The sequence below is a fragment of the Mobula hypostoma genome, chromosome 2, assembly GCF_963921235.1.
Source record: "Mobula hypostoma chromosome 2, sMobHyp1.1, whole genome shotgun sequence".
Classification (NCBI taxonomy): Eukaryota; Metazoa; Chordata; class Chondrichthyes; order Myliobatiformes; family Myliobatidae; genus Mobula; species Mobula hypostoma.
The window spans coordinates 79,125,498-79,134,318 of NC_086098.1; the positions used below are offsets into that span (position 1 = coordinate 79,125,498).

The following is an 8,821-nucleotide window of genomic DNA, read 5'->3' on the forward strand; positions in this document are numbered from 1 at the left end:
TACGTTGTGTGCCAGGTTGTTGCTGTGACATCACTAGTTGGCCTATCTCGCTCCTGTACGCCCTCAGGTCACCATCTGAGATTCTGCCAACACTGCTTGTATCATCAGCAAATTTATAGATGGTATTTCAGCTATGCCTAGCCACACAGTCATGGTATATATACCTATTCATGGGGAAGGCTTCGGGAGTAAATCCCGAGGAAAAATCCAGAGCTGGAGTCCCTAAAGCAGTCTTACGTTGAGTTCAACACCGACCGGCAACTCCTACGACGCCATTGGTGCTATTCGCTGTTCCTTTGGATTCATCAACTGCATGGAGGGGGGAGCCTGCTGCATGGGCAACAGCTTGCTATCTATATCGTACTGCCCTGGCTTATGTATCATATAGACAGCTAGGATGCAACATCCATGGTCAACCTCAACCAACAGTGGGCCTCAAATCTGATGATGGCACAGTGATGTGAAGCATTGACTGGTTTCCTCATTCCCCATGATGCTGTTGACTTGGTATGTCACCAAAAACTCTTGCAAATTTCTACAGATGTACCGTGGTGAGCATTCCAACAGGTTGCATCAGGTGTGAAGAGGCTACTGCACATGATTTGTAAAAAGCTGAGGAATGTTGCAAGCTCTGCCAGCTCCATCGTGGCATCTCCTCAATATCAAGGACAACTTCAAAAGGCTATACCTCAAAAAGAAGACATCCATCATTAAGGGGCCCATCACCCAGGACATGCCCTCTTCTCATTGCCACCAACAAGGAGGAGGTACAACAGCCTGAAGACACACACTCAACATTTTAAGTACAGCTTCTTCCCCATCACCATCAGAATTTTAAACAGACAATAAACCCATGTACACTACCTTACTATTTTTTTCTGTTTTTTGCTCTCTTTTTGCACTTATTTAATTTTATACATATTTCTTAACATAATTTATATTTTATTATGTATTGCAATATTCTGCTGCTGCAAAACAATATATTTCATGACATATGCCAGTGATACTAAACGTGATTCTGATAATCCCCAAAGTTTCTCCCTTTATAACAAAGACACAGGAAAACACACAGAGGCCTGGAGGGTTTTGCTGAAATGTATTAATAATTTGCACTGTGCATTACTACTGAGAATAGAAACATCCAGTAACACAAATGGAGTAACATACAGAACATAGAACCCATAACAATAAAGCACAGTACAGATCCTTTGGCCTGTGATGTTGTGCCAACCTCTTAACCTACACTATGATCAATCTAACCCTTCCCTCCTACATAGCCCTCCATTTTTCTTTAATCAGTCTCTTAAATACCTTAATGTATCTGCCTCTATCATTAACCCTGGCAACACATTCCACGCACCCACTATGCTCTTATGTTAAAAACCTACCTGACTTTCCCCCTATACTTTCCTCCAATCACCTTAAAATGATAACAACAGGAATTCTGCAGATGCTGGAAATTCAAGCAACATACATCAAAGTTGCTGGTGAACGCAGCAGGCCAAGCAGCATCTACAGGAAGAGGTGCAGTCGACGTTTCAGGCCGAGACCCTTCGTCAGGACTAACTGAAGGAAGAGTGAGTAAGGGATTTGAAAGCTGGAGGGGGAGGGGGAGATCCAAAATGATAGGAGAAGACAGGAGGGGGAGGGATGGAGCCGAGAGCTGGACAGGTGATAGGCAAAAGGAGATACGAGAGGATCATGGGACAGGAGGTCCGGGAAGAAAGACAAGGAGGGGGGGGTGACCCAGAGGATGGGCAAGAGGTATATTCAGAGGGACAGAGGGAGAAAAAGGAGAGTGAGAGAAAGAATGTGTGTATATAAATAAATAACGGATGGGGTACGAGGGGGAGGTGGGGCATTTGTGGAAGTTTGAGAAGTCATTGTTCATGCCATCAGGTTGGAGGCTACCCAGACGGAATATAAGGTGTTGTTCCTCCAACCTGAGTGTGGCTTCATCTTTACAGTAGAGGAGGCCGTGGATAGACATGTCAGAATGGGAATGGGATGTGGAATTAAAATGTGTGGCCACTGGGAGATCCTGCTTCCTCTGGCGGACAGAGCCTAGATGTTCAGCAAAGCGGTCTCCCAGTCTGTGTCGGGTCTCACCAATATATAAAAGGCCACATCGGGAGCACCGGACACAGTATATCACCCCAGTCAGGCCGAGGACGAGGTCTAGGACGAGGGAGATGTCTTCCTTTTTTGAAGAAAGGGGCTTCCCTTCCTCCACTATCAACTCTGCTCTTAAACGCATCTCCCCCATTTCACGTACATCTGCTCTCACTCCATCCTCCCACCACCCCACAAGGAATAGGGTTCCCCTGGTCCTCACCTACCACCCCACCAGCCTCCGGGTCCAACATATTATTCTCCGTAACTTCCGCCACCTCCAACAGGATCCCACTACTAAGCACATCTTTCCCTCCCCCCCCTGCATTCCGCAGGGATCGCTCCCCACACAACTCCCTTGTCCATTCGTCCCCCCCATCCCTCCCCACTGATCTCCCTCCTGGCACTTATCCGTGTAAGCGGAACAAGTGCTACACATGTCCTTACACTTCCTCCCTTACCACCATTCAGGGCCCCAAACAGTCCTTCCAGGTGAGGCATCACTTCACCTGTGAGTCGACTGGGGTGATATACTGTGTCCGGTGCTCCCGATGTGGCCTTTTATATATTGGTGAGACCCGACACAGACTGGGAGACCGCTTTGCTGAACATCTACGCTCTGTCCGCCAGAGAAAGCAGGATCTCCCAGTGGCCACACATTTTAATTCCACATCCCATTCCCATTCTGACATGTCTATCCACGGCCTCCTCTACTGTAAAGATGAAGCCACACTCAGGTTGGAGGAACAACACCTTATATTCCGTCTGGGTAGCCTCCAACCTGATGGCATGAACATTGACTTCTCTAACTTCCGCTAAGGCCCCACCTCCCCCTCGTACCCCATCTGTTACTCATTTTTATGCACACATTCTTTCTCTCACTCTCCTTTTTCTCCCTCTGTCCCTCTGAATATACCTCTTGCCCATCCTCTGGGTCACCCCCCCCCTTGTCTTTCTTCCCGGACCTCCTGTCCCATGATCCTCTTGTATCCCCTTTTGCCTATCACCTGTCCAGCTCTCGGCTCTATCCCTCCCCCTCCTGTCTTCTCCTATCATTTTGGATCTCCCCCTCCCCCTCCAGCTTTCAAATCCCTTACTCACTCTTCCTTCAGTTAGTCCTGACGAAGGGTCTCAGCCTGAAACGTCCACTGCACCTCTTCCTATAGATGCTGCTTGGCCTGCTGCGTTCACCAGCAACTTTGATGTATGTTACCTTAAAATGATGCCACCTGGTATTAGTCATTTCCACCCTGGGAAAAAGTCTCTGGCTATCCACTCAATCTATGGCTCTTATAATCTTGGACACCTCTAATCCTCCTTCACTCCAATGAGAAAAGCCCCAGCTCGCTCAGTGTATCATCAAAGGACATGCTCCCTAATCCAGGCAGAAGCTCATCTGGACCCTCTCTAAAGCTTCCACATTTTTCCTATAATGAGACAACCAGAAGTGAACACAGTACTCCAAGTGTGCTCTAACATCTTGCTGACACGGTGTAAATTTATCCGCATTAGGTCACTTACAATTCTGCAAATTGCATGACATTTATCTGAAGGGAATATCGGAAGGAAGGAAATGGGATCAGAGTAGGATTGGAGGAGATAGGTGGTTGAGGGCTAGGGATGACTAGAAGGGCTGAAAGGCCTGTTTCTGCGCAGTATGGATCTTGGGGCGGCATAGTGGTAGAGCTAGTGGACATGGTAACTTACAGATGGTACTACATTCAAACCTGACCTCTGGCCCTGTCGGTGTTTAGTTTGCATGTTCTCCCTGTGATTTTAAGGGTTTCCCCTGGGTACTCCGGTTTCCTTCCACATCCTACAAACACATGGGTTGGTAGGTTAACTTGCCGTTGCAAATTGCGACTTGTACGTGGATCAGTGGTAGTATCTGAGGGGGATTTGATGGGACTACACCTATTAGCTCACCCCTCCACTCCTGCAAACACCACTACTTTATCATTTCCTGTCAGTCACCTTATGTACAGACACTCCTGTGTCTAGCATCACTTTATGGATGTAACAAGTATTTTGTTCTCCTTTACATTTGTATTCTGGAAATGACATTACGCAATCTTGAATCTCGGGAGAATGAAATGGGATGGCTGTAAGTTAACGGTTGGTGGCCAGCATGGATGATCAGCTGAAGGGCCTGTTACTATTGTCTCCAAGCTGTGCAGGTAACATGCTAGCAGATGGAAAGAGAAAACAATCCATGGAAGTTCTCAAACAATCCATAAAAGTGTGTAACATCCCGCCAGCTTGTGAAAATCCTTGGCTTGCCTTCATTCAAATTGGAGAAAGAACATTTGAGACAGTATCAGGAATCCAGAGGTCTCTTTATCGGAAATCTCCTGAAGGATAGTCTATGATTCTTAGCCTCAGAACCCACAGAAACAGAATGGAATCAAATTCTTCTCCATTGTAAGGATCTCCCTAGATTAGTCATAGAGTCATAGAGCACTATATCGCAGATACGGGCCCTTCAACCCATCTAGTCTGTGCTAAGCTAGTAATCTGCCTAGTCCCATTGTCCTGCACCCAGACCACGGCCCTCCATACTCCTCCTATCCATGTACCTATCCAAATTTTCTTAAATGTTACCATCAAACCTGCATCCACCATTCCCACTGGCAGCTTATTCCACACTCTCACCACCCCCTGAGTGAAGAAGCTCCCCCTCATGTTCCCCTTTAAACATTTCACCTTTCACCCTTAACCCATGACCTCTTATTTTTGTCCCACCCATCTTCAGGGAAAAAAGCCTGCTTGCATTGACCCTATCTATACCCCTCATAACTTTATATACCGCTGTCAAATTTCCCCTTTTTCTCCTACACTCTAGGGAATAAAGTCCTAACCTATTCAATCTTTCCCCACAATTCAGGTCCTCACATCCTGCAACATTCTTGTAAATTTTCTCTGTACCCTTTCAACCTTTTGGGTATCTTGCCTAAGAAGTCACCAACTCAAGAGAGTTGCAGATGGGAGCAACACACACAAAGTTCTGGAGGAACTCAGCAGTTCAGGCAGCATCTGTGGAGGGAAATGTTCAGTCAATGTTTTGGGCCAAGAACCTTCATCTGGACATCTGGAAAATCCAACATCTGCTGGTCAAGATGGCGCCAAATGTGATGTCTGTTGGAGTCATGGCTCACACTTTAGTTGTTGCTGATTTGATTAATCAGGATGATTTGGGGGACAGCTCCTGGAGTTGGGGTTTAGGACAGGAATGACGGAGAGTTAGAGGTCAGGGGCAAAAGCTTAAGGTTGGAGTCCAGGGTCAAAGGCCAGCAATCCCAGAGGATAGAGGTCAGGTGGGCAAGTGCTGAGGACAAAGAACAGCAATCCCCAATGGGAAATGGGGGAGTAGGAAGGGATTTGTTTTGTTGCTTTTGTGTCTGTCTTGTTGTATGGTGGCTGCCCGTTGACCTGTTGAACATGGTGGGCATGCTATGCTGTTGCCAGAAGGATGACAACTCCTACAGGCTGCTCCCAGTACAACCTCAGACTGTGCAGATAACTTCACTCACCTCAACACAGAACTGATTCACAACCTACTGTATAGGCTCACTTTCAAGACTCTGCAACTCATGTTCTCAGTATTATTTATTTACCTATTTATTTAGTGTTATTATCATTTTTTTTGGATTTGCACAATTTGTGTATATACGCAGTACTGTGCAAAAGTCTTAGGCATTCTAGGTTTTTTATATGGTTTCAAATGGCATGGCCTCCACAGAGCCCTGATCTCAACACCACTGAGGTTGTCTGGATTGACCTGGAGAGACAGCATCAAGCAAGACTGGCAATGTCTGCAGCAGAATCATGGCAAGTTCTCCAAGTTGCTTGGAACAACCTACCAGACAATTTTCTGAAAAAAATGCACGGCAGTGTGCCTAAAAGGACTGATGCAGTTTTAAAGGCAAAGGGTGGCACACCAAATATTAATTGATTTAGTTTTTACTGTTTACCGCTTTTTAGAGTGAATTTTGAAAGCATCTTCACTTTACAGAATTTTTATGTGCCTGACTTTTGCACAGCACTATTATACATACATGCTCGATACATATGTGTGTGTGAGGCATATGGCATATACGTACTTTGATCATAAATTTACTATGAACTTTGAAAAGCCTGATGCATTTCCAGTTTATTTGGTGAACAGAAGTGTGGAATGAAGCTTTTGACTGCCTGTGGCATTATTTTTGAACCTGCCTTCCTAACTGCTGAGTACGGACCAGAGAGATTAAAAAGCAAATCTAGTGGGAGAGATGAGCAGATGAGTAATGTGCTGATCTCCTGATCACTGCCAATTTATTCACTGTCACCCTTGGGAACTTTCAAATGAGTATTTACCACATCCAATTGATTGTATAAAATACTAAAAGCATTAATTTATATTGAAATGCACCGTTGTAAAATCTAAGACTGGTCTCAGTATCTTTAATGGCTGGAGAACAAATAAGAGTATTTATAAAGGATATCAGTATTTTTTTCTTTATTGTATTGTCTGGAGAGATCGCAGAGCAGACTCTCTGGGCCGAATGGCCTAATTCTGCTCTTATGCTCTATGTTCATTAGGTCGACTCCACCAGTGGCCAGAAATAAAACTGGGTATTGTCTGCAGTTCCCACCCAAAAACCTTGTATGGCAGTCCAGGCTGGTTTTATGTTCCAGCCAATGCCGGGATTTTAAAAATACAAACAGTTCCCATGTACAAACAAGGCTTAAACATTGACTCAGGCCAACCTTGGCACAGAATGTTTCACTTACAGTTATCCTGACAATGCACTTGGGTAGAAAATGCAGTCTGGTCCTAACGGAGAACTGTCAGTTCCAGCACTGTCCTTGAGGGAAGTTGAAAGTTTGCTATCATTACTCTTACAATTATCTTAACCCACAACACATCATTTCTATTAAAAAAATACACTTCAACAAACATTTTGCCCTTATTTGATTAATTCATATCGTAATTAGTTAACTCCATACTCACAGAATGGCTAAATTAACATCCATCATCAAGGACCCCCACCATCCAGGACATACTCTCTTCTCACTGCTGGTGTCAGGAAGGAGGTACAGGGGCTTCTGGACCCACACAAACAGGATCAGGAACAGTTATCACCCCTCAGCCATCAGGCTCTTGAACCAGCATGGATAACTTCATTCACCCTGACAATGAACAGTTCCCAGAACCCATGGACTCACTTTCAAAGACTCTTCATCTCGTGTTCTTAATATTCATTTCTTATTTATTATTTTTATTTTCGCGATTTATTTTGGATTTGCACAGTTTGTTGTCCTTCGCACATAGGTTGTTTGTCCCTCTTGCGTGCGGTTTTTCATTAATTCTGTGGTGTTGCCTTGCATTTATTGTGAATGCCCGCAAGAAAATGAATCTCAGGGTAGTATATGGTGACATATGCACTTTGGTAATAAATTTACTTTTAATCTTGGTCGCTGGCATCAAATTAAAAGTCCAACATGAAGTGGTAATCAAAAGGACTGAACGGATCACAGCGATAAAACGGTGGGGGAGGAGTTAGCGCAGACCCTTTGGAGGTGCCAATCGCTCACCTCGACCAGAGTAACAAAGAGAAAGAAAAAATACATTGCAGAAACGCTGCTTTGTGTATAATCTGACTTTTTCGGTGTAGGAAAGTCTCTCTCGACATTTGGCGGAAATCGAAGTGAAAATCCAGTAATTAAAAAGCCCACATGTACTCGTCTCCACGCCTGAAATGCAATATATGTGTATATATATAGACTCTCGCATCCACAGGAGATTGCACGTTGCCCGGGATCATTGCCCATACGGTCCCGAGCAGTATTTCAAGACACTCCCGCTGAGCCGCCTTCTTGTGGAACAACTGTACAATAACATCTTATGCACTAAAAAGCACACATATATATCCACTCTGAATAGCAGACCTGACCTCAAATGCAGGGGGTGGGGGGGGGGTATCCTCACTTACCTCGCGGAAAAATAAAATCTCCCGACGGTAGAAAGAGACCAACGTGCTCCTCCTGGGGAAGAAGCGGCGCCCAGATCCTAGTCCTTAGCTCCCTCTTTCAGCCCAGCCACTCTCTGCAGAGGGAGAGAGCCAGAGAGAGAGAGAGAGAGAGAGAGAGAGAGAGAGAGAGAGAGAGAGAGAGAGAGAGAGAGAGAGAGAGAGAGAGAGAGAGAGAGAGAGAGAGAGAGAGAGAGAGAGAGAGAGAGAGAGAGAGAGAGAGAGAGAGAGAGAGAGAGAGAGAGAGAGAGAGACAGACAGACAGACAGACAGACAGACAGACAGACAGAAAAAGAGAGAGAGCGAGAGAAAGAGAGGAGAGCGAGAGAGATGACAGAGAGGATCGGGGCACTGAGAAGCCAGCAACATGTGATTGAGTTTCTGCTTTATAATCCAGGCAACGTCACATCACACCGCTCGCAAGTAACCAGATGGTTCCCAGCTTCGCTCCTCTTCGCTGCTCCGTCCTCCCGCCCTCGTCCTAGCGTCACCCCTTTCCCTAGCATCTTCCGTCCCACCCTCCTCTCCTCTACCCACCTCCCTCACTCCGCGTTAACATCCCTCTCCTATACCGAACTCTTCTTCATTTCATCCTTTCCCCTTTTTCTCGTCGCCTTCCTTCGATCCACTTTAATCTGGCTTCTTCTCTCTCTCTTTCCAATCCACTGTCGGCCTGAAACAACGACGGTTTATTCCTC

General features: G+C 45.6%; 1 protein-coding gene across 3 annotated transcripts in view; it reads right to left on the reverse strand.

The window, feature by feature from the left end:
* Positions 1-8,599, reverse strand: part of elovl5 (ELOVL fatty acid elongase 5) — a 143,757-nt gene extending 135,158 nt beyond the window's left edge. The window contains exons 1-2 of one of the 3 annotated variants that reach the window (XM_063039083.1): positions 8,088-8,599; positions 6,886-6,954 (exon numbers count right to left, since the gene is read on the reverse strand). The gene's annotated coding sequence lies outside the window, so the exon portion shown is untranslated. Of the gene's footprint in view, positions 1-6,885; positions 6,960-8,087 lie in introns of all 3 variants that reach the window. The other 2 variants (XM_063039064.1, XM_063039074.1) reach the window with 2 other exon arrangements.
* Positions 8,600-8,821: the final 222 nt, after the last annotated feature.